Below are 6336 nucleotides of genomic sequence, written 5' to 3'. Positions count from 1 at the left end.
GAAAAGTTATTGATAGTGGATTAATTTTAAATGGACTTGCGGTTTCTTTTTACTTATCGATAAAATAAAATAAAATGAACTTATTGATCATAATAGTTTGGAAATATATTTTTAGACGCGGAGTATAGCTTTTGCAGCTAAAACTCATCAATCTTGCAAATAATCTATCAAGTGGGAGTCCTTGGGTGATTTTCCTGCAGTTTTACTGGGGAAACTCTACAATGTAGCTTCGATATGTATATTCAAGTTTTTTTATTGCCACGTTTGTAGTTGTCAGTTAGCATTTTATTTTACTATTATCATTTTCTTTTTGAGTATGCCTTGTTTAGTTGTGTGAGCAACATTTATATGTTGAGGACCAATGAGCATTTGTGTGTCCTGTTCCAAAGCTGTCAACCTTGTTATATTAAATTTGTTCTATATATATATGTTGTTGGCCTTTGTTGTTTGGTAAACTAAAACAACTTCTTCGCCTTCCATTTGAGCTCTGACAGAATAAAAACTATAATGGAATCTTTCAGGAATAATGACATACAATGGCCTTGAGAGTTACATTCTCAATAATCAATCTTATGAAAATGAAAGCAGAACAAGCAGAGGGGATGAATGTGTAACTGACTCCTTGGACGACGGCGGCTCGAGCTGTTCATCTAGCAAAGATGCTTTTGGATCATTTTCGTCAAAGTGGTTGACAATGAAGAGGGACGAATAGAGTTATGATAAATGTACTAGGGTATTGATATGGAAACTAACCGCGTATAATTTTCAACATTTGAGAACACATTGTAATTAATCTTTGAGGTTAATATGTTTTGCAAGTGATTGTATTAGTAAGTAAACACAATAGTTGAGTTTTTACTAAATAAAGGATTGTAAGAATACAATAACAAGGCTTTGCTTGAACAGAAATTTATATACTAAATACATATATTCTTTCCTAAACAAACTCAAACTGTTCAAAACAGTGTTTTTTTTTTTTTTTTTTTTTTTTTTTCATGTTATCAACATTTATTTATTTACTTTTTCCTTCTTGTGGGTAGGATATAATGTAGGACCATTAATTTCCCTTCTATGACTAACTTGGGACCCTAGCTATTCCTTTGAAAACTTCTTCTGTTTTTATAATGTGACCCTATGAGAATAATTACTTTTTCTCTTAACTATTTTGAATATGATAATTGTGGGACCCCTTTTTTTTTTTTTACAAACGTAAAACGAGTCATCGCAGTGGCACGACTACGTGTCGCTCAGCCAACATAGGCACATGCCCATAACATGCACCTGATATACAGAGTTACATCTACAACGGAAGAATTCATAATACCATCAATTAAGCGGGAAAGCATAACTATAATCTCACTCGTTATCTAAACAAATACGAGCCATAACACAAGTCTATCTGTTTAAAGTTTAACTACATATACTACTACAAAAGAATGGCTGATACAAAATATTGTGTGACCCACACATCAAGCCATATACAAAAGTACCCAAAATATATGGACACCATAGTCCTACCTCACTACGATCGTCGCTACGTGCTTCAATCGTAGTAACCCAAGTAGTGTGCTACCCGATCGTCGTCCGCCTCAGGAGTACCTACAATCACAGGAATATCATCTACACGGTTGTGGTGGTATCCACATCCGCATAGGTGAAATGATGAGTTCACCGCCTTAGCATGAAACACACTAAGACCTCAGTGGTATAAGACCAACTAAGTTTTCGCAAAGAACCAACCTTTCTTTTATTTTTAGTCGTGCGAGCACTATATTAGCTACAATTTACCAATAGCTAATGCAGCAAACACCGACTATTCAGAAACCATTTAAAACATACTAAATAGCAGAGAATACATGTAGAAGTTCCAGTCATCCCTCCTTGAAAGTTTCCACATACAAACCCTTCTATAATAATACTTTTCATTGGTCGCTCAAACATATGTGCACACGATCACTCCATCACAGATATCACGTATACACATAAGTCTTAAGCAAAGAACATGGCATCTTACTCTCCCATACTAGGATAACATCCTTCAACAAAACACTTGCAACACCATCTCTAATCGTATTTCAGTTTCATGCCTTGAACGTCAATAGATCATGAAAGCATTAGAGCTAAACTCAACTATGCTAGCATGTCTTTCCTGAAGAACAATAACAGTCAACCTATTTACTCATAGACATGCCATTACTCGCGCCTGGGCAGTCATGTATCCATGTACTTTCAAGTTCAATGTATGCTATTAACACATGGACCATCCGATAGAAATATACATAACATCTTTTCCATGAAGACTCTTATGCATACTACTACGTCTAGCAAAACTACTCATATCATAAAACATCTCTCATAACAATGCTATACATGACATGCATGACCATGGGCTCATTATGCTACTGATCCTGTTACTCTGCTGATACTGTTGCCGTTGATACTGTTACTGGTGGAGTATGTATGCTATATACTACATGCTCAATGTTCTGTGCTTGACTAGTATATATTTCACTACTGTATCATGCTGAAATCATGCAGTTGCTAATCACATCCCTTTAAAACTAAACAAATCCAACATTTTATCTAATACTTTGAAGACATTCAAAACAGAGTTTCTTCATAAAACGTAAACAGTTTCCACAAGACATATTCTCAACAATTTGCATAATTTAAATATCAACCGCATAACATAACACTTTAAAACAATTCAATACTTTTCACTCTTACACTATTTCATAAACATCATTGATATAATTTAAACATACTCGAAACTAATCAAATCATCTCAAAGCATATAATTCATCATATGGTTGGTTCGATTTCATAAACAATATATATTTTTATCAATCTATTACATATAAAAATATATATTTTCCTCAGTGAGTGGAATACCCACCTTGGATCGCTTGTACTCCCAATTATCTAGACAACTCTAAGCTCAACCGCAATGTGCTGCTAAAACACAATACATTGCATTAATTAGTATTACAACTAGTAATTACACCTAGTGGCATTTTGAATCTCTCAAAAGCCATTTTACTAATTTACCCGTACAACTCTAACGTTCCTAAGTATTCTATTAATCCCAACATTATTAACCCATAAGCACAACTTAGGGTTAACCACAATAGTATAGCATTTTAATAAAATACCCCAAAACTAATACCTATGGAAAACTTACCACAAATTCACCAAGCAGTGACCAAATGCTCGGGATGCTCCTGGCAACTCCAAACCACACCAAACCTAGAGAAAATACCAAGTTAAACTCATTTCTACAAAATTTACAAAAACCTCTAAACGATGCGAGTTTTATTTACCTCAAAACGTTCGGTTAGAATGCAAATCGGGCTTCAAGGATTACGTTATCGAAGTCGGATCTAAAATTGGACGGTTGGATTTCAAGATATCACAGTTTTTGAGTGAAAAACCGTGAAGAAATAGTGAAGAAAACCGTTGATGAAGGAAGAAACGGGCGTACTGCCCCTTTTTAAAACGGATCCCGTCCGGACGGGCATCTCAAATCGTCCAGGCGCGCGCCATTGCAGATAGACCGTCCGGACAGGCATAAACCACCGTTCGGACGCGCGCCATTTAAGAAGACATACGCCACACAGCAGACCGTCCGGTCATACGACGACTACCGTCTGGATGCGTGTCGTTTAAGAAGACCATGCACCGCTCGTTGCGGACCGTCCGGATACTATAAAGAAAACGTCTGGACGCTCGTGGAATGAGGCGTCTGCCACGTGGTGATAAGGTACCGTCCGGATGGGCCTGTTGAGCCATCCGGACGCGCCATATTAATTTATTTATTTAATCCATTTTTCCACCTTTATTCAATTTCCCTCTCATTATATTTTCTCCTTGCATAACTTGTTTCTTTAACTCATAGAATCTTCTCTACGCGTCCCATTGTACTTTCTAGTTGTCTAATTAATTTTAGTTGTCTATCCCAATAAATTTTATTTCCCCAAATAGCCAATAATATTCGGGACATCACAATAATTGGATTTTCAACGACGATTTTTGGGGAGTTGTGGAAATTAGAACCACTGCCTAAAGAAAGGAAGAGCAAATGGCGAAGAGAAATGGACTGGTTACTCTCCCCCACCAACTATATGGTTTAGTTAGTTCCTGCTAAGCAAAATGGTGCAAATGGCCGGACCCTTGAGGTATTTTCTATTTCAATTGGATAGAAGAATAGAGCAGTACAGATTATACTTATGGTGTGATTTGGATTTGACATTTATCTTGTAGATAATGACACCAAAAGCCCGTGCTGACATCGACATGAATTTACCGGCACTTCAAAAATTGGACTCTATGCTTGTTGTAGGTGATCTCTTCATTCCCATTAAAATCTAGAGAACTTTTTATCCATCAATGTATTGCTCAAATTAATCTTATTGGTTTTTCATGTTACAGGAGACGTTAGATTCAATGGTAAATACTGAGTTTTGGTATGCAGAATGAGGTAGCCGGGCAGAAGGAAGGAATAATAGCGGACATCAAAGCAAGAGATGGTGGCTTCCATCACCTCAAGTACCAAAGACGGGGCTCCCTGACACTGAAAGGAAGAAATTGCTTCATCAAGGAAGAGTGGTACATCAAGTGTTCAAGGCTGCCAAATCAATCAATGAAAATGTTTTGCTTGAAATGCTTGTGCCGGCCATTATCCAAGATGCTCTTCCCAAGGTAATTAAACTCTCTCCCATTTAAAAGATTCTCAATTAATCTGCCTTTCTGATATTTTTGTGAGGAAATCTTTCTGTATATACAAGTCTAATATGAGTACTTACTATTTTATGAGCTTACTCTTACTAAACATTTTTTATTTTTATTTTTTGTCTCTTTTACCAAAGGCACCTCACCAGAGGACAGCTTTTCACTTTGTAAAAGGTTATGAGTTTAAAGCTTGACAATTTGCTAACTTGTGGCCTAAAGAAAAAAAAAAGAAAGAATAACATGCTAACTATGCAGAATTGCTCACATATGAACTGTACTTTAGTGCAATTAGTAGCTAGTAGCTACTCAACCTAGCTATTAAAAACAAGAAGCTATGAATAGAGAGCAGGGGAAACCCTCATCTTTGATCGATCCTTGCCAAAAGTGGATACACATGCAAAGTTAAAGTAGATTGAAAAGGTTCATTTTGATGCTTTTAGATTCAGCCAGCTAACCTTGACACATCAAAATGAAGTGGGACTTAGTCTGCTTGCTTGTGACTTGAAACTATCTACATCATCTGATTATCATTGCTTTATGATTAAAACTTATAGATGAAATTGTAACTTATAACTACATTTCTATTTTTGTACTTACAGTCTAGGAAGGCAAGCCTTGGTGAGGAACTCTACAAGTGTTTGTTTGCAGAATCAAGCTCATATGATGAAATACTCAATTCTCTTAATTTGAAATTTGAACATTGTGCTCTTGAGGTCATTAACAGGTTGGAAGCTGCTATGTTTGCCTGGAAAGTGAAAGTTACAGATCTTGTTAGTGGTAAATCCCCAGTTCGAACATCATGGTCCTTCATAAAGGATTCAATGTCTGAGATGGATAAGATGGAGTTATTGCTAGACCAAGCAGAAGCCTTTCTACATCGTTTCAAGATCAGATTTCCAAACCTTACCCATACATTACCTAATGTTACAAAAATTCAGTATGGCAAGGTTAGTTATCTAGTATTCATGTTCATTTTTCCAATTTTCCCAAAACATCCCTCTTCAACCCCATTTCTTCTGCTTTTTTTTTTTTGTTGTTCATTGAGATAGTTAGGTTTTCACCATATCATATTGATTTCTCAGCTATGATCCTACATGCTCATATCTAATAGCTTTTTCTTTCTTTTTTTAATCTATTTGCCCTAAAAAGTCTTTTGACATGGATAAAATGTCTTAATCAGAAGTGACCTATAAAAATATATTTTCGTAGAGATTTGGCGATAATTTTCCTTCTCAATTCTTGTAGGATACTGGGCATTCAATTCTGGAAGCATATTCTCGTGTTCTTGGAAACTTGGCCTATAGCATACTGTCTAGGATAAGAGATATTTTGAAAGAAGATGGTTTGAGCAATCCAAATTCACCAGTGGTAATGCCTTACTTTGATATAAATCACTATGAAACTTTAGCAGTTGTTATAGATGTAAGGCACTCGTTGATTGATCAGATGAACAAGTTGCATAGGCATTATTGTGACTCTAATTCAAGTAATGCTTCTTCATACAGTGAGGCCAAAGCAAGTTCTGTGGCTGCAACACCAAGTTGGAATAGACTTTGGTGCATTGACAAAGAGATCCAACTCTATGACCCAAACCCAAAGAGCTTCTGA

General features: G+C 36.1%; 1 pseudogene; it reads left to right on the top strand.

Moving 5' to 3' along the window:
• Positions 1-525: 525 nt before the first annotated feature.
• Positions 526-6336, top strand: LOC133853923 (rop guanine nucleotide exchange factor 14-like; annotated as a pseudogene).

This window comes from Alnus glutinosa, chromosome 13 (assembly GCF_958979055.1).
Source record: "Alnus glutinosa chromosome 13, dhAlnGlut1.1, whole genome shotgun sequence".
Classification (NCBI taxonomy): domain Eukaryota; kingdom Viridiplantae; phylum Streptophyta; class Magnoliopsida; order Fagales; family Betulaceae; genus Alnus; species Alnus glutinosa.
The sequence above is the reverse complement of the archived record's forward strand: the minus strand, read 5'-3'. Positions and strand labels throughout refer to the sequence as shown.